Raw genomic sequence first — 20,966 nt, 5'->3', positions numbered from 1 at the left:
ATGCTAGTTTTCTTTTCTGTCCCAGGACAGTAATTCCTATGCAGCCTATGGGCCAAACTGCCTTAAAAAACCTGTGTTTTTTTCCTTGTTCTGGAAAATAAAGACATTCTTGTATGAAGCCCTTTGGGTGTATGATCTCGAATTACAAGTTTTCTTAAGTAATGTGTTACTATACAAGTATGGCTAACATATTTTCTGGCTGTTTTCCCCTTTTTTAGTTGGGATTTTATGGGGCTGCATAGTTATTTATTTTATATATATATATATATATATATATATATATATATATATATATATATATATATATATATTTATATATATATATAAGAATTCACAATCCTGAGGTGCCAGAAACAGCGCACGGACACAGATCAGGTACAGACCACAAGACGAGGAGTTAAAGGTGAATGAAGTGCTTTATTCCATCGATGGGGACGGCAACATGATGACTTGTGCAATAAAACTTTGAAAAGCAGAACATGGCTTCGTCTTCCTGTGCTTTTGTGTAGAGGATTGCCGAATACATTAAGGACTTGGTCGAGTCAGTCCTTTTTCGACGACGCACTCTTCGATTTGTGTTGCGGTGGTTGGTGACTCGGCAACTGGAGCCGTATATATATATATATATATATATATATATATATATATTGTTATAACCTCCGGGGTCCCGCACATGGGCGGGGATAATTCGACTTTGATGAGTATACCCTTGGAAGAGAACTAGGATTACAGGTAAGTATCTTATCCTTCCTTTGCCGTTGGGAGGTCCATAACTTTGCGAACATTCTTTACTCCTCCTCACCCTGTCCAAAAAGGAGGAGAGGTTGAATCAACTGGACTGGAAGGATGTATGTCAGTACAACGCGATCTTTTAGATCGCGGTACTTGACATCGCGGGCATTACAACGCAAGTCGTTACAACGACTTGCGTTGGAGGGCGCGTATTTTGGGATATTATAATTTTATATTCCAACATCAGTCCACGTAACAGTAGGGAAGGTGTTGGAATATAAAATTACAACATTCCTTGTCCAACAGCACCATCCAGCGCAAGTCGTAGTAACTTCTTGCGTTGTAATGGCATCGGTGTAAACACAGATTGTAAACGATGTTTCCCGGACTAGAAGGGCTCCTTAAGATTTTACATTGATCGTAACAATGAACACCATACCAATGATCAACTTTTTGTGGTGTGAAAATAGTGATGTCTGTGTGGAAGATGACCCTGTTAAGGCTGATAGTCTGCTACATCAAGAACTGCTATGTACTGGCCAAGAAGCAGCACCGGGAGGTACTGACAGCTCATTCTACCAGAACCAAGGCTGCTACCTCTTCATTGGCTCGTAGAGTACCTGTCCTTGACATCTACCAGGACATGTTATGGGCATCATTGCCGACCTTCACGCAGAATTACTGCCTTGAAAGCCAGGTCTAGCAGAAAGGCACTTTCCTTGCATTGCTTTGAAAGATTTTTGGTCTGAGTCCACTCCACAGACCCTCCGCCTGGGTAGGTACTGCTTTGCTATCTATTCTAACATAAGACATTTTGTGCTTAGAAGGATCCATCAGAAGTACAAGCTACTTACTTTTGATAACGCTCTTTCTATTGGACACTTTACATAACTGCAGATTCCTCAATGCTCTCCCACCGGTGCTGTTCTGTGGAGTGGCTTACTTATGAACATCTACAAAGTTCCCAAATTAGAATTCATCCCACTTGCACCTACAGTTGGTGATGCACAACAGCTAAGGGCATGGAAATAAAAAATAAGAAACTGATATCAGCACAAAGAGGAGGTGCTTATGTGTGGCTCCTCTCTATCTCTTCCAGGGTGGTATGGAGCCAACAATGAACCACCTGGCCATATTTCGGCAAGTGTGAATCAGGTTTTGACTTCATTCTTTTGCTGCCATTCTGCTGACAGACCAGAACTGAAAAGTGGATTTTTTCAGCGTTTTGATCCATTCTTTTCAGTGATTATTATTTGAGGTTTGATCATTCTACAGTTCGATCCTTCATTTGGAAATATGCGAAAACCCAATTTTTTTATTTTAAGTGGAACGTTTTTGTTTTATTTCTAAAAGACGAAGCAATATCCTAATCTCCAAAGTAACTCTTTTTTCTGCTCCGAGTACATGCTCTTTTTTTGTCAGCACATACCAGAGTTTCAGGTGAGCCACCAATCGTCCATAGTAGATACAGTTTGCTGCTGTTGCACTGCTCCCACAATGCAGTATAGGGATTCCAACTCAATGTGTTAACCATCCTGTTTAAATACCTTGACATTTACAGAACATTTTAACATTTTCAGTTTTACATTTTCCTTTTTAATCATATAGATGTTATCAATATGCTACTATTATGTTTTCTTCTAAACAGTCAGTGACCCCCTGGGTAGGCCTAGTGGGCTTCAACTTAATGACTGCTGCCATTGTGTACTTTGTATTCTTTCGGCCCCTTTCTGAGTCACTAAAGCCCATACACCAGTCAGAAATTCAACTCCAGTACGTGCTAAGAAAAAAAATGCTTTAGTTCAAAATAGTGGTATGAATTAAATGCATAATCAAAAAGGCACCGATCTTCATAGTAGAATACAAAATCATAAGAGTGCTTCTCAACACAAAAACCATTTGCTGGTTCCTTATCTGATAATATCCCACCAAAATTGTATGATTGATTAGCCATCTGACAGCCTTTTCGGAAATAGTAGAAAGTCTCTAATTTAAAGTCTGCAGTCCTTCCAGCATCATAATGTAGCTGCTTGGTTGTAAACTAACTGGAGTTCTTATTATTACTGGAGTTTGTCTTGATTTCAATTTCTTCGGTTTTTGCTAGTTTGGACCCTTACAGATCATTCAAGTAATAAGAACATAGGGGCATATTATCAAGGGGGTTTATCTCCGCTTTTTTGGCTTTAAAAGGCAAGAAAGCAGAGATAAAATTATCTCCCTATTACCAAGCTGTCGCTAACACCAGTTAGTGACAGCTAATAGGAGATAGCGACCATCTTGGGCCCCGCTTTGCATGTCAGTGATATTTATCACTAATGACATGCAAAGTGGGCGTGCCAAGATGTTAGCGACTGGAAACAGTCCCTAACATCGCCATCTCCTATTACCAACTTTTGGAGATATTCGCGCTAAGCGCGAATATCTCCAAAAGCTAACACCTGCCCTGAGCAGTTCTTAGCCATGTTATCCAATGGGAGGTGGATAACATGGCTAAGAGCATTTGCTCGATAATGCATGAATATCGCTGACTTTTCAGCGATATTCATGCATTGCGGCCGTTTTATATCGCATCTGCGATAAACCTTGCTAATAGCAAGGTTTATCTGCGATAAAAATCGCCGATGTGCGGCGATAATTTTTGTCTCTAAACAAGTTAGAGACAAAAATTATCGCTAGTTGTTGGTAATAGGCCCCATATTCTTTTCGAATGTTTATCCAAGAAAGGACTCTGTAGAAATATTGCGGCACCATATGAATTGTAAAACATGTTTTCTAACAATTATGCTGTTCACATGTCTATATAATTTTTTTTCTTTTTTTTTTGAGCCAAGCTGTAGTGAGGAGCTGGGTGAGGAGCCGAGTGCCGCGGGCCACGGGCGGTGTGAGCGCTGAGTGGAGCGCTGCGATAACAACACCGCTGCCATTGCAGCAGCAGGAGAAGCAGGGCTGCTGGAACCGGAGCCGTGAGTTTGTTTTCGCACGTCCAGAACAACAACGATTCCCCGCAGCCGGTAAGCACTCCCACCTTGGCGGTCAGAGCCGCAAACGCTTTCCCACAGCGGGCGGAGCCCGCGAACGCCAACGCTTCACCTGGGAGTCTGGAGCCTCGAGCACTATTTTTTGGCGGTCAGAGCTACAAACGCTTATCCCCAGCAGCCAGAGCCCGCAAACGCCCTACCTGGGCGGACGGAGACACAAACTCTTCCCCCCAGCGGCCAGAGCCCGCGAACGCGCTACCTGGGCGGATGGTGCCATGATCATCACTTGTCTTTTGGCGGTCAGAGCCGTAAACGCCTTCCCCCAGCAGCCAGAGCCTGTGAAAGCCTCACCTGGACGGCACGAAATACTTTTTTAGAGTTCTATGAGCCTTAAGAGTAGCGCGCTGGAGGGAGGCACACTGTGAGGGTGTGAGGGTGAGAGAGGGTGAGAGAGGCGAATGTTGAGCGCCCTACCCCCCTTTTCCCCCGTTCTCGCCACTATTACCGCTGGCATTAATACTGCATTTGCTGCTGTCTCCCCTGCACCTCCAGACCCGGTTCCAGACGGGAGTCGGTAGGCAATTCCTGGGTACAGAGGTGAGGAGGCGCTCGCCAGATAGAGGCTTACAGAAGCAGACAGCAGGCCGCGGCAGGTCCTGTGCTGTGCTGCGGGGGGTCTGCCAGGATACAACAAGCACAAGCACCGGGGCAGAGACAGCCTGGAAGGAGAGAGTGCGAGCCCTACATCGTGTGTTGCAATTGCGACGCCCGAGTAAAGGATCAAAGGAGGTGAGGCTCAAGTCATCCCCAGGAAACACACATACATCAAGATTTACCTATTCACCTACATAACTATAAAAAAAAACCCTCAGAATGAGATCTGGTACAAAACGGCAAACAGCCCCCAGCAAAAAGCAAAAAAAACCGAACCCGAAACCCATTCCCAAAGACGCCTCTATGTCTTCATCTGATCGCGAGTCCGAGGCACAGGGAGAAAGAGAGAAGCTAGACACAGAAAAGTTGGTGGCAATACCCGAGAATCCCGGTTCAGTGACGGGTAAACAATGGCAGCAAAAAATTAACAAATATTTTTTTCTAAAAGATCCTGTCTCGGCGATCTTTGCTGCTACAGTGGAGGCGCAAAATCTCCCGAGCCCAATTCCGCCAGACACGATCAAACCGTCACTTGCATCAGGGGGTTCTAATAAGGAAATGAACCAACGTCCACATGAGAGCACTGAAAACCTACCAAGCAAAACAGGCTAGACAGCGAAAACCATCATTATGAAAAAACAGACAGAAATTGTGCAGGCCCAAGTGCACAATATAACAGGGCCCCTGAGAACACGGACTCCACAAAGGAAGCGCACTTCAAAACTTCAAACCAATTAAGTACTCAAGACACAAAGAGTACGCACAAATCAGCATCCTTCCTGCTAACATCACAGGGTTTAGAGTAACTCAAAAATATCTTTGCTAAATCAGGTTCTCAAAACATAAGCCACAAAGACTACACTAAGTGCAACAAAACACCTCAAGGGGCAGACCTAGGAGGTTTGACAAGCCAGAGACCCGAAGGGGAGGCAGAAATGAAAGATCTCCCTCCAACTGCAAATACTTCAAAGCCGACTCCAAAGACGACTGCAATCTCTAAGAAAAAAACAAAATGAGTTTTAGAATTCGGGCAAGCTACAACGGAACAAACGACTACAAAGGCGTACACTCTGGAGCTAGTGGCATCAACGCCGCGTAAATTAGAGGACCAAGGTAGCAGCCACAGAATTCTGATTGACGACACCAGTAGTGTCGGCAGCGAGGAAAACAAGCATCCCCAGTTGGATCCCATATTAATCTCATCGGCAAGCAGGATTGAACAGTCCTGCGCAAACTTAGAGAACGGAGTCAGTTTTCAACACAACAAATTGGGGGAAGACCCTAATTAGCACATTGGATCAGGCAATAAGGGCATTAAATTTCCAATCGGACAAAATGGAAGTCCAAATAGACTTAATAAACATCATCGCAGAGCACATATCAAACATAAGCTCAAAGTTAGACACAATAATGACATTATTAGTCAAAAAAGAAAAGGCGGAAAAAAATATAAATACAAACATAGACCAGATATCTCCAGGAAATAGAACACAAATCAAAAACAACGCTAAAACTAGTCGCTGCAACTGTGGTAGTATAATCGAAAAACTGGCTACCCTCCCAGAGATCTTAAACGATATCCTGGGAGTAGGGAAATCTACATTCGAACAAAAGGTTAACCGGGAGCACACGGATACTACCCAGAACGAAGAAATCCTAAATGCCCAAACTGGACGACAAATCCCGGACCAATCCAACAAAGGGGTTCGGAAGAAAACAACCACAGGTCAAGAAGTAGGGTCGACGGAAAGCCAAGAAGAACAAATCCATGGAGGCTCGTCTACCCCTCCATCCGACCAACAGGACAAACTGACAAAACGTCAACGAAAGAGAGCCAGGAAGGCACGGCCCAAACAAAATAAGAAAAACACTGTTGCCCAAGAACACATCTTTTCAATATTTATAAAGAACGTAAGTCAAGGATTTGAAAAAAATAAGGACACGCTGAAATCTCCCAACAGAAGACAGGACCAACAATACTTGGAAAGGGTTAGTTTTTCGTTTGAGAACTCTATAACTGTGGAGTCAACTCATAAATTAGAAGTAAAAACCTACAACGGGCCAAGGGAACCTAAACAAACCACCAAAGGCCCAACTATTCCCAGAGATCAAACAAAAGAAACAGCACAAATAAGAGATTATGTGTACAATGGCCTAAACGAATGGTATAAAGACCCGGACATACATGAAGAAGATGGCAGCATAGAGGCCAGCTCAACCCCACTTCAAAGAAAAGAAGCAGAAGACTCACGTAAACCCACCAATAGGTACCGGAGCAAAAATCTAAACACAGCCACAAGGGAACTAAAACTCTCTCAACATGAACTAGATCAGAACCTTTTAAAGATTACTACTAACGCACCAGGCAGGAGCGTCATAACAATGAGTGAACCTCCTGAACTTGAGCAAACAGCACAAGACATAGAAACCAGACTAGTGAAGAAATCAGAAAATAGAATTAAGACACCAACAGTTCATGCAAAAGACACCAACCCAATCAAAGGACCCTTTAGAATAAAAATCAACTCACCGAACCAGGTGGGCAACCTAACACGAATGCCAGGCGAAATCGAACCTGTAGTGACTTTTATCCCAGAATATGTAACAAAGGGAAGGCAGAACATCCTCAACAGAGGAAACATTCTAAAACTGCCGTAACTCAGTGGAATAGTTTCGCAAGACATGGAAGCAGTAGAGTTCCAGCAAAACAGTGTTAGGCCAGATATAAAAAATTCAGTCATCACCTGGAAATAGAAAGAGCTGGCAGCAAAAATCTTCTCTCACAAAGCAATATTTGAGAGTTGGGGAATTAACTTACAGCAACATAAGCAACCGAGATACCCCTACCCCCTCCACAACAATTTAGGTCACCATGAGGACGCGGAGTCCCAAAGGCCCAAGACAAAATCATGCCCGAGCAACATCTCCGGGCAAAAGAATAGAAACAAAAACAATTTTAAAAAATCAGACAATCACATACCGGCTTCACTGCAGTAACCAAGACTGGTCAGGGATCCCGTCAGCTCTAAGCGAAAAATGTTCCTAGGACAGATATAACGACCACACCCAGAGACCGACCAAAACTCTGGCAGAAGGAAGAAACAACGCGAAATCAACTAACTTTTGCTCTTGGAACATGCATGGTTTTAACAGCATGGAGCAGGACCATGAAACGCAAATATTTTTTGATGAACTGGACATAATACTCTTACAAGAAATCTGGAACTTGACTCATTTAGGTATTCCAGGTTTCACGGACTATCACATACTAGCAGAGAGGCATGCAAAATATGGGCACCCACGAGGAGGTCTAACAATCCTCGTTTCTCAAAAATATAATTGGAATCAGGAGATATTGGACGTTGGGCTAAAATGGGTAAAAGCAATAGAAATTACAATACAGCCACAGCATCAATTGTTACTTCTAAACATTTATATACACCTAGACCGTAAAGCAAAAAAGGAAAAATTGGAAACACTGTTCAAACTTATTAAAACCTTATAAAAAACCAACAAACAAAGCTCCATGATAATCTCGGGAGACTTTAATTCGAATCTACTCAGTACTGATAGGGGTTGAACGAATAGGGAAAAAAGGGCAGCATTCGGGCCAATCACACCAAACGGAGCAAGATAACCTCAATGGGCTTAACAATATTAAACAGCAAAAAAAAGGCCAATCTCAGCCATGCCCTACCTATGTGAGCGGCAACGTTAAATCGACTATAGATTTCACACTGGTAAGTACGAGCCTGTTTAATTCAATAATGGAATATTTAATAGTTAAGCGCTTGGAAAGTGATCATTTTCCTCAAATCACCAGGATGGTAATCGAAGTTCCAAGAGCAGAGAGAATAAGCTCTTTACAGCAACAAACAGAAAAATATAACCTGCGGAAAATAAAATGGAGGGGTGGAGAAACACAGAAAATTTTGACCTCAGCCAGTAACTTTATGTTAAAACTTGGAAGCCTAGAAAACGGAGACCCTGTAAACAACTGGGAAAATTTGCTGGAGGAACTCAAAGAAAAACACTCAGTCCAGCCGAGAGCAAATAGAAATCCAAAAAGAAAGCCAGCGCCTTGGCTTAATGCAGAACTAAAGCAAGAAAAAAGAAAACTGGCCAGGGCACAAAGATCGTCCGTAAAGGGACAATGTCTAAACAATATAGAGCTCAGAAGCATGAGAAAGGAATCCCGGAAAAAATTATGGACAGCAAAAGCCCAACATAAAGAACGGGTTTGGGTAAAGCTACTGATTTCAAGTAAAAAAGCATCCTCCAGAGAGTTCTGGGCAATCATTAACGATCTAAACTTGGGAGCGGTATTACAACAGGACCCCGGAATAAGTAACAAGGATTGGGAGATACATGTGAAGAACCTTTACTTGACAAAGGAACCCCAAAGAACAGAAAAAAACATCAAGGGACATCAATGGAGATCAACGCCGACAGTTCAATACGACACAATAGCGTAATTCTGGAAACAAACCTCAAATTCGAAGAAGTATTGATCACCCAGGCCCAAATAAAAAGGTTAATCCAAAAATTAAAACCAGAGGGGGCACCGGGTCCGAACGGCCTCCCAACAACAGTCTACAAAACAAACATAGACTTTTGGGCTGAACTTTTGGCAACATTATTCAATCACATCCTGAAAATAGGAATTCTACCGGCAACATGGAGAGGAAATACCATCCATCCAATTCATAAGAAAGGGGACTGGAAAGAGCCAGGAAATTGTCGATTAATTTCCCTAATAGACGTCGAAGCCAAGCTGTACGCCTCGTGCCTGTTGAAAGAGCTGCAGGACTAGGAAACATCGATCAACATAATCCCCAGGTTTCAAATTGGTTTTAGACAAGGAATGGGGACAACTACTAACCTGGTCACCCTGGGCCTGCTAACCGAAAACGCCAAAAAAAGGAAACAACAACTATATGGTTGCTTCGTCGACATATAATCAGCTTTCGATCACGTAAGCAGACAAAGGCTTTGGAGTAAACTAAGAAAGTGGGGGATGCTGAATTACTTGATAAATGCAATAACCAGCCTATACAGTGAGACATGGGCGAAGGTTAAACAAGGAAACAGCACCAGCCTCACTCACAAAATTGAGACACTGGACGGTTTAAAACAAGGTTGCGTCCTTGCCCCCAGTCTTTTTAATTTATATCTTGCTGACATTGGACGTAACCTAGACGCAACAGAAAGCCACGCACCAAAACTTGGCAATGTTCCTGTGCCCATAATGCAGTATGCTGACAACATAGTTTTACTAAGCAAAACCCCAGTCGGTCTGCAACGCTTAGTAAACATGTTAGCCTCATATTTACTTCATGAAAACCTGGAGCTGAACAAAGACAAAACAAATGTGCTCCGAATTGTGGAGGGGAAAAATCTAAAATATAGATGGTCAATTAACAACTCAGTTCTTGAAGAGCAGGCCTCATACAAATATTTGGGGATGACCATTGAGCGGGGCAATACAAAAAAATAGGCACATACAGGTATTAAGAGGGAAGGCGCAATCACTAATTTATGCATATAGGCAACTGCAAAAGAGAATTGGAGGTCCAAATTATATGCACTTACTTAAAGTAATGGCTGCACAAATCATACCAACATTGTCATATGGACTAATTGCATGGCTCGGAGGTGAATCAATGATACTCAACAACTTACAAAATAAAATATACAAAGTTGTGTTCGGGTTGCTGTACGCAGCTGCCCCAGCCCAAGTTTGCTTAGAATTTGGCTTGCAAAATCAAGATATCCGGTCAATGTCAACATTTGTAAAATTGTGCCACAAGCTTCGATCTGCCCCTAGTGAGTCGCTGGACAACCTATGCTGGGAGGAAATAAACTTTCAGGAAGTCAAGCCCAATATCACCCAATGGGGAAAAATCCTCAGCACGAGTTTGACAACACTGAGCCTACAAGAAGTGTGGAAAAAAATATCGATCACAAGCAGTTCTGCAAAGTAGTAAACGGATCAGCAAAAAGGATTTCTTTCCTTAAAGACAAAAGAACCTTAACTAAACGGCGACACGCTTGGACAGTAGTTAATTCATATACCACCCTAAAACCACAAGTCTATTAAGCCTTACACTACTGCCAACATCTAAAAAAATCTTTGATTGCGTACCAATTCGAAAGCTCTAACTGCAGATTATGTGGATACAAGAAGGAAACAGTGACACACTTGCTATGTGTATGCCCAGCATTGCAGGCTTTAAGAAGAAGATACCTACGGGCAACTTTCAATATACTGAAGATCCGTACCAGTAGGCAGGCAGTGATATGCTGGCTGAGTACCTATTCTTTCATGCCGGAGAGTCAAATTTATGGCGAAGGTAACAAAGCTGTTACAAGATACGGAATAGATAAAGGCACCTGCCGCCCCGAACAAAATGTAGATCAGGGACTGATTTATAGGTGATAAAGGTCATCTAGTGAAAGACTTGATGTGGACAGACTCAGAATGTTTTAATCCAAGATACACGATCACAGAGAGGACATTTTCTGAGACAGAATATTCTGACTTTTCTTCATTTATATTAGATTCTTGTATTTGCTGTTGTGTTGTTTTTTTTATTTTGCCCAAATATTGTAAAGATTTTAATTAATCACACAATAAAATGATGATGATGTCTAGATGAACACAATTCTGGAGAACTGCTGAAGCAAGGAAAACATCCAGTTCCATTAAAAGAGCTGGAGATAGAGTGCAACAAAGACAAAGAGGCGCATCTGAAGCCAACTTATCTAACTGCGCCATTGGAAGAACATGAAACAGAGAAATATCTTGTAAAGCTCCCTCAGTGCGAGGCTTTGGAGTCTTCCCAGGCGCCCGAAATCCCAGGAGGGTTAGCAGACTCTACACTGGAGGATGGTGAGTCCAGATCACTCGCATGTTGTAACCTGCTCTTTGGCCATAAATGTGATGTTCTGATAGTCACTTCTAAGTGCAGATTCCTCAGCTTTGGAATACTCCCCAGGCATTAGACTGGTTCCAGAAAATCGTTTGCAGTACACGTACATCGGCAGGTGTCACTGGTGGCTCCGGTTCAATGCCGTTTTGGATGTGATGTGTGTGATACTATATTAGGCACTACTCAATTGCTCTGACATCAGTTCCTTTTTTTCCTTGCCAACTGACGGAGATCCGGAGCAAACTCTCATCTCATTCAGACAAATATGTGACATTACAACGTGATCAAAATGATCGCGGAGCGTTGCATCGCAGTTTTTACAACGCAAGTTGTTACACGGCTTGCGCTGGAGAGTGCTGGACTTAGGAATTGTATGATATTCTATTGCAACACCAGTCTACGTACAGTAGGGAAGGTGTTGGAGTAGTAAATCATACTATTCCTTAGGTTAGATCGCCATCCAGCACACCTCGTTGTAACGACTTGCGTTGTAATATCCACGATGTGAAGGCATTGCGATGCAACGCCAGTGTGGTAATGGATGTTTCTCCATTTAGACAATTCCTCATAGATTTTTTCTTAAAAACCATTGTTGTAGCTTAGACGTTACCTGCCAAATCTACAGGCCTTAAACCCTGTGTGGAATGTTCCAAACAAGTGTCTGTGACTGACCCATATGTGGTTTGGCTGTGGTGCCTGGCGTCAGATCACAATTCCAAGACCTTCAGTGAATGTGCCTTGATGCATTCCAAGACCATTCAAGACTGAGAAGTGAAACTTTTCATGACAAAGCACCTCAAGACCATGTGCTGGGATAAGTTGATGTCACAGGCAGGGCCTGGTCCCACTCCCAAGGTCACTCCTGTGGCAGGTAATCTTCATGATTGAAATCCTTGTTCGAAACCAAGAAGAAGCGCAAGAAATCCAAGCACAACTTGGTCGGCTACAGCCCCACTTGATGTCTAGAGAAGGCATGAGGGTGTCATTGTGCCTCCTTGGTACTGTCCCGAATTCACTCTATTTCAGAGTAGATTCTTATCCTTGCTCTTAGGTAACTGTAATTTCTAGGGACATTGGCAACTCTGCAGCAATCCAAGGACTTCGCAAAACCATGGTGCTTTTTGGGCACATTAATGGCTCACTGTGATTAACTTGTGGGCCCTAAGGAGCCGAGAGGGTTGCCAACCAGGATTCCGCGGATGGATCGTCCCACTCTGTCAGTTAGGCCCTCTGTATCTGTTCATGGCTCTGGCTTGCCTTTAGTACCAGTTCCCTCCATGAAACCACAGCCTACACAGGAACACAACCCCAGACTACGACGGCCAACCCATAGTACTGACTAACCCCGAGACGGCATGGTCCCTACCTCGGCCGAGGCCTCAGCCGCTTTACCTATGTTCTTATTGCAACACAGTGCCTCTACCTGCCGGAAGGCCTCATGTCCTTCATGAGTCACTTGGCATTGACTCCGATAATTTGGGATTATGATGCTGGAGATGAGAGTGCAATGCTTTACCCAGAGTATGACTCGTATGAGGATATCCCAGACGGCAGAGGTCTGGATACTTCCTCAGGCACTGGACTAGTTCTCTAGTCCCCCCCCCCGAACCGGGTGTGCCAAGAAAGAAAGTGTGTTCTTTGCTATGGTCATGCTTAGGGCAGCAGAAGGTTCTTGACCTTCAACTTCACTTTCAGGAAGTTAAAAGCCAATGTTCTGAAGGAGGTGCTGCTACCTGGACAGTCAACTTCTGAGCCCATTAAATGAGGCTATCACTGACACCCTAATAGGTACCTGAGCCAAACTCTGCTCAGGTCCACCTGTGCATCTCCATATCGCCAGACACTATCGCCCAGCTCCAGGCCATCCACCTTTCCTCACCCAGTACCTTACTCCTGAGAGCACTGTGGTGCAGTCTTCAGCCAGTAGAGTTAACCCAGACTCATTTCCCACTATTCCCCATGACAGGGAATTGAAAAGGATAGCGGTCTATGATTAGCATCTTTTTCCTCTATAAGTTTGTCCCTTTGCTGAGTGAAAGCCAGCTGCATGTTAGACTGCTGCTCATATGCTCTCCGGGATTCCATGGCCCATGTGACATCCATGGTCCAGCAAGAAGCCTGAGACTTTGATTCAAAGACAATGAAAGATGGTTGTGATGCAGCCTTGTGCACCATTGCTGGAAACTGGACACCTCTGATTCCTTTGGTAGGGCTGTTAGCACCGGTGTGGCCAATCACAGAAAAGCCTGGATACGGTTGACCGCCTTTTCAGGGGACATTCAGGCCAGTCTCATGGGCATGATGGTTTACGGCTTCTGACGTTTAGAGAATAAGCAAACTGGGCCATGGAGCGGTGCACAGATAGCAGGGCCACAGATTGGCTGACGGTGAACCACCTGTCACTCTTGCAGCAGGAAGTGCAGGGGCTTTTGGTTAAAGCAGCCTTAAAGAGGGTACTGGTGACACCAGTCAGTTGTGGTTATTTCCACTACTTCCTTCAAAGTCTTCCTCTACCTCTACGGCTGTTTCTTGAAGGGAGGTTTGCCCCAGGCAGACATCAACCTCCTCCAGACTACGGCGAATCTCCTGACAACTTAGGTGTGCCGGAGTCACACCTTACTCCTTCGATGAAGCTCTTTTTCATCGGAGCCATTCTGAGCAAGGTGTAGTTTAGTGCCTAGCCTCGGAGAGGAGAGTCAAGGACATTTGAGCTATGATCCCAATGTTTAACCTTTGTCCTGCATCACAGCGAGGATGACTTTGAGCCTGCTGGGACTGAGATAACCTCCTTCTTCTCTTCCAGGGGATCCTCATCAATAGTCATAAGCATTAAAATATTCCCGCCCATGCGCGGGACCCAGGAAACACTATATTATATGTGCCCCATATATATATAACCATATATATATATATATATATATATATATAAATATATATATATATATATGTATATATATATAACATAAGCAATTGCAGCCTAATAAACACTAGAGCTGAAGCATGCAGTAAAGAATTTCCACCATACATGAAAAATATGCATTAGAAACAGGAGAAACAACAACAAAATATGTTTGGAAACTGTTTTAATGCTCAGAAAACAGTAGAAATTCTCAGAAATCACTGAAAGCATGGGAAGCTCCCAGGCTGCATTGCAAACACACAGTCTAAAAAGACTGAAAAGCTAACCTGTAGCTGCATTGCAATAAACTGACACCGTGCCTTTAAGGCACTCCTGACCCCCAGCTACCCCTCATGCCTCAGGGGTGATAGTTAGGTCAGTTGTTCTTTCCGGCTCCTTCTGGAAGGCTCCTGGCAACACAGCTCCACTCTTTTCTGATTTCTGTCAGAAAATCTCTTCACTTTTCACAACTTTTATTCCTTACTTCGACGTTTTTCATCTGTAGAAGTAAGAAGCTATCTTTTTTTGACAGGTTTAGGCATTTTTTTTTTTTTGAAAACCTTTATTGTGCATAAACAGCAAACAAATACGGGCCTACAACCACCTGGCCGGCCACAAAACTGTGAGCACTGTTGCGAGCAATACGGTACATCGGCAGCGAGGTGACATTATTAAGCAAGCAGTTAGTGTTACATTGGACCATACCATACCGCCGATATACAGGAGGATTGAGGTTAATTTTAAAGTTTATAAAAACACATAAGCAAAAATGAAGTCCAGGAGAGCCATAGTCCAGTCCATCACTTTACAGAAGTAATAGGCAACGTGTAGCGGGCGAGTTCCATGAGCCACAGGAAAGTTGCAATCAAAATAACAGCATCGCGGAGGTAACGACAGGAGAGGTAAGCAAACACTACTCCGAGATCAAACACGAACCCACCCGGATTCAAGCCAAACCATAGCCTCAAGGACAAAAAGGACAAGAAAGATAAAAGAAGAAAGAAACAAGGCCCATAGAAACGAAAAATTACACATATATATCCCCCCACCCTACACGCATGCAGAGGCTACGGCCTACCCCCCCCCCCCCTTGCAGTGTGTCTGTCGCCCATTAGAGTACCCGAAATATAGAGACAAGAGACAAGGAAAAAGAAGAAAGAAAAAGAGAAGCAAAAGAAAAAGTGAAACAAAAGGAGAAAAATATGGCCCATAGAAATAAAAACGAACCAATGAGGACCCCCCACCCTACACGCATGCAGAGGCTATGGCCTACCCCCCCCTAGCAGTGTGTCTGTCGCCCCAGAAAGAGACCCGAAATATAGGAATAAGTAAGAAGGGAGAAGAGAGAGAATACCTTAAAGAAGAGGAAGAAAAGAATTACCAATCACATAAGACCGGGGGAGGGCCATAAGAACATATCGAAAGCAATTCGCACACATTATTCCGGCCACCCTTACCCCAGCCCCACTGCCAATACTATATCAGTTCGCAAGGTCCCCGGCAGTCCGTCAGCACCCCAGCAGTACGAGGGAAAGTTCCAAGTCGAAAGAGGACACCCGCGTCCCTGCCCCTTACAGTAAAACGCAGCAACGTAGCCCAACTAGATAAATAACAGCAGCACAGTGATACCCAAAAGCCCCGGACAGGTAGTACTCAGGCCACCCGTACCCCGTCCCCACAATCAATACAATACCAACGTGACACAGTCCCAGCAGTCCATCAGCATCCCAGCAGTACAATTAGGACAGTCCTGACTAGGTAAGGGGTGATCTCAACCCTGACCCCGTCGATACGGAGTAGCAACACAATCCAACTGCACAACAGGCGGTCCGGAGACGGTGAGAGAGCAAAGGGACCACAACAGGACGAAGAGGCGGTCAGTAGAATGCATCCAACGCATAGGCAGGTGGGCTGCAGTGTTAGGGGGAAAAATCACTCGCAGCCAAGTCACCACAGGGCCCAATACACAAGCGAGTGGCAGCCGATCTCGGAGAGGGGGACGGGTCACGGCAATGTTCCACAAAGAAGCCACGGGGAACATTTCGCAGTGATGGTCCCCCGGGCATAGCGTGGCTCCAGAGGCAGTGGACCTCCGTGAGAGTGTTACCGGCGGTACCGCAACCATATGGGGGTCCGATAAACCCAGTGTATCAATAGCCACCAGGGCGGAGGCACCACAAAGGCCAGAGACAGGGTATGGCGTAGCATCCGGCTGTAGATGGCATCCTTGGCTAGACAAAGAGGGTACCGTCAGCATCGCGTCCAACCGGGCCCCCAAGTCACAGGCCACTGTAGACATAGCAGCCTTCAAGGCGTGTAGGGCTCCCATAACATCACTGAGCTGCAGTGGCTTCGCAGGGAGAGAGGTCGCAACATGTTCCAGCTTCCAGGGCAATTCAATGTGGGGCTGTCCCGGCAATCGGTCTCCGTCACCCCCTGCAGGCGTCTGGGCGTCCCGCCAACGTTCAGACCAGCCAAAAAAGTCCAAAGACACTGGGGCAGCCCCATCCATTCTTCCCGGTGTCAAGGTGGCGCGGGCAACAGGTGGCGTCATCTACTGCAGCCCAGGGTCGACGATCGCGGAAGATGAGGAACAATCGGGAAGATGGCGTCAGCTCCACACTCGGGGACACAATGTATCTTCAGCGCCGTTCCCGAGTCCGAGAGATACAACGTTGCGCCTCCCCGCTAGAGTGTCCTTAGCCCAGGGATCAGGCGTAGTGGGAAGCGGAGGGTGTGGAACAGCTGCTCCTCCATGCCAGCCGACCCCGTAGTGCCAGCAATGGCCGCCGTCGTCACACAGGGAGCCGAACGCCAACAAAGAACAAAGACCCGGGCACCTCCGAGAAGCAGGAGAGGAGGGTGAGGGCGTTTTGGCGCTTCCCCTGCCGGGATCAACCCGAGGAGCACATCGGCGTGATCAGCACCGCCTCCCGATTCCGCTGCCAGCAAGCAGTACACGAAACGGGATCAGGATGAGGCGGAAGTCGGGAGAGTGGCGAGATGGTCAGCGGAGCTGAGGAGTCAGGCGGCCATCTTGCGCGCGAGCCAGGCTCCTCCCCGGTTTAGGCATTTTTAATACCTAAAATGCCATCTCGTTTTGACTCTTGCCCTTCTTGTGGTAAAAAGAAGGCAAAAACAGACTCACACGAGGTCTGTATTCTTTGTTTACCTGAGGATCATGATCCCAAGACCTGCTCTCTCTGCCAGACCCTGTCCAGTAGAACTTCAAAAGACAGGGCGAGAATTTGCTTGTATGGCCTGGCGGGTAAACCATCTAGAGCAGGGTCTCCGGTAAAGAAGGGCTCCAAGAGGTCTAGAACACCTTCTAGAGACACGTCCTCGTGTCCTTCTACCTCAGCGTCGGGCTCGGCGCTGAAAAAAGATCCTCAGGTGGGACATTTATCGAAGAAAGGACCCTCGACAGCGGGCTCGTCGTCGACAAAAGGTACGTCGTCTACGTCGAAGATTTGGGATCCTCCGCCGTTGTCAACCCGGCGACGATCGACGTCGAGGACCGGAGACCCTCCACCGTCATCAACCCGGCGACGATCGGCGTCGAGGAACAGGGACCCTCCGCCGTCGTCAACCCGGCGACGATCGGCGTCGAGGACCAGGCACCCTCCGCCGTCGTCAACCCGGCAGCAATCGGCATTGAGGAGTGTCACCCCTCCGCCATCGTCAACCTGGCAACGATCGGCATTGAGGAATAAAACCCCTCCGCCATCGTCATCTCGACGACGATCGGTGTCGAGGAGCGAAGGCCCTCTGCCGATGTCGGCAGGACATTCGACGTCGAGGACAGGCTCACTTCTGTCATCGCAGACCCATCAGCAATTGACGTCGAGAGCGAGAACCCCTCCGCCGTTGTCAACTCGGCGACGATCGGCATCGACACAGGGGTTCCCGGCGTCGTCTCGACGATGTTCGGCGTCGAGGGAGAGAAGAACCCCTCCGCCGCCGTCTCGCAGACCTTCGACGTCGAGATTGGATGCAGCACTGCCGTCGTCCAGGCAACGCTCGACGTCGAGAGACAGACAGCCTCCGTCGTGGCTTATCAACGCCGTTCGACGTCGAGACAGCAGTCACCGGTTTCTCATTGACGGCGGTCGCCATCGAGGCGGCGTTCGACATCGAGCAGACGGCAAGAACCTAGAACAACATCTGGAGTGCGTACAGGTTCGACGTTGAGAGCACGGTCGACGTCGAGACAGGCCTCTGTGAGGTCTAGGGATGGATCGGTGGTCCTGGTGACGGAATCAGCCTCGCGCCATTCTTCCTCTCATTCTACCAGGAGGGCTTCTTCAAAGTCTGCCTCTCCGGAAACTGCTGCCCATGCCCGCGAGTCTCCTTCAAGACAAAAGGGGGCCCCAACTGCTGTTCAGTTGTCCCAAAGATGGTGGCTGCCCTTAAGCCACTGGCAGGACACTGGGGCAACAAGACGCATGCAGGAGTATGCCAGTTTGGTTTATAGATCACCTCTCCAGAGACTGGTGGATGAAGTGGACAGAGGGAGTTCTCCCAGGCGCAGGCACGAGAGATCTCCCGAGAGAAGGCACGTTAGATCGCGTTCGTGAAGACCGCGCAGTCAGATCGCGGGAAAGGAGACGCAGTGCACATCGGCGGAGTAGAAGAACACCATCTACTTCCTCGACTTCCTCTACCCGATCTTCCAGGAGAGATTACTCCCCCATTATATCAGACAGCCCAAATCCCAGGGTCTCGCCCATTGATGACATTAACACATACCAATAGGTTCTGCAGAGATGAGCGCAGAAGCTCAATATAGAGATGTCTGTCCCACAAGTCACGACAACAGTGATTTTCGAGACTCTCCATCAGAAGACTGCATCTCAGCCATTGCTTCCATTGGTTCCGGGGATCCTTGACGCTGTCATGGACACTTTCTTAACTCCAGCATCCATCAAAGCAGTGCCGGCTCGACTCTTAAAGAAGTATAAGCCGGCTGCCTCGGATCCGGTCTTTGTCAGGACGGATCCTCCTGCAGACTCAGTCATAGTGGCAGCAGCGAAAAAGACACATGCTGTGCCAGCTTCCTCTTCTGTTCCTCCGGACAAAGAGAGCAGATCTTATGACTCGTGGGGTCGCAGGGCCTGCACTTCTGCTGCTGCATCCCTTAAGGACTCCAGCGAGGCTGTGTTGCTTGGCCGTTATGACAGAGCTCTCTGGGACTCTTTGGAGCATTTTAAAACCAAGCTACCAAAGGAAGACCAAAAGGATTTTGACGAAATAGTCACAGAGGGTTCTTTGGTGGCTAACCAAATGATCAGCACAGCGGCTGATGGTGCGGTGCTATCAGCGCACTCTTACGCGCATGGAGTATGCGCCAGGAGGTCGTCCTGGTTAAGATTGACAAGTCTAAAACCAGATGCTCAACAGAGGATCTTGAACCTTCCGTTCTCTGGCTCTTCTCTCTTCGGCACACACGCAGATGAAGAGATGACGAGGATGAAAACCGAGTTGGACACTGTCAAGGCGGTCGGGTTGGAGAAGAAGAAGGAATTTAAGCGACGCAACAAATCCAACCAACGCAAGGGGCCTCAACAGAGGGTTCAAACCCCTCAGTGGTCCCAGAACAAGAACCAGGGGAAAACCCAGTTTCGAGGAGGAAAGTCCAACAGAGGTAGAGGTGGTCACCAACAGCAGTCCTCTACCACGGCGAGAGGAGGAAAGTCATGAACAGTGTCTTTCTCTGCCACCGTTGCCCACTCAAGTGGGAGGAAGTGCTTCACAACATCTGGCAGAGTGGGTCAGCATCACAGGAGATCGCTGGGTGCTGAATATACTACGCAATAGATACGCGCTTCGTTTCTGGGCACGTCCAAAGGACATTCCGCCGAAGAAGTCTCGACCTCATCAGTTACAGCTGCTTCGAAAAGAGGTGAAAACTCTTCTTCAAAAGCAAGCGATGGAAGAGGTTCCGCCCTCTCAAAGAGGAAGAGGAGTTTATTCCAGATATTTTCTTGTCCCCAAAAAAGATCAGGAGGACAAGTTTCGACCAATCTCGGACCTTCGACTTCAGAACAAGTGCATAGTCAAAGAGAAGTTTCGCATGTTGGCCCTTCACCAAATATGTCCACATCTACAAGTAGGGGATTGGATGTGTTCGGTGGACCTCCAAGATGCGTACTTCCACATTTCCATTGCAAGACGTCATCGCAAGTACCTACGGTTTGTGGTCGGCCACAAGCATTATCAGTACAAGGTCCTGCCCTTTGGGCTGAAGTCAGCACCGAGAGTCTTCACCAAATGCATGGCGGTGGTGGCAGCCTTTCTTCACAAAAAAGGTCTCTTTGTCTATCCATACCTAGACGACTGGCTGCTGAAAGGTCCATCCCCGCAGCAAGTGAGACGCGACTTTCAGACCAGTCTGCGACGGCTGCACGACCTCGGCCTTCACGTCAACAGGGAGAAGTCAGTGCAGTATCCCACTCAGAGCATCCACTACCTTGGCTCCGTTCTGGACACAAGCGTGGGAAGAGCGTATCCTTCGGAGGAGAGACAGTCCTCAATGCGACAGAGATGCAGACTTCTGCTCCAAGTGCGGAATCCTACAGTCCGGCAGGTAGCTTCCCTGCTGGGATCCATGGCGTCCTGCATTTTTCTCATTCCCAACACCAGGCTGAGGATGCGTCCTTTGCAACAAAATCTGGAGGACCAGTGGGATCAATCAACAGGTCGCTGGGAATATCAAATATCTCTCTCCCAGGCGGCGAGATCCTCCCTGTCATGGTGGACTCAGCAGCGGAA

This window comes from Lissotriton vulgaris, chromosome 12 (genome assembly GCF_964263255.1).
Source record: "Lissotriton vulgaris chromosome 12, aLisVul1.2, whole genome shotgun sequence".
Classification (NCBI taxonomy): Eukaryota; Metazoa; Chordata; class Amphibia; order Caudata; family Salamandridae; genus Lissotriton; species Lissotriton vulgaris.
This window is presented reverse-complemented; position numbering follows the sequence as displayed.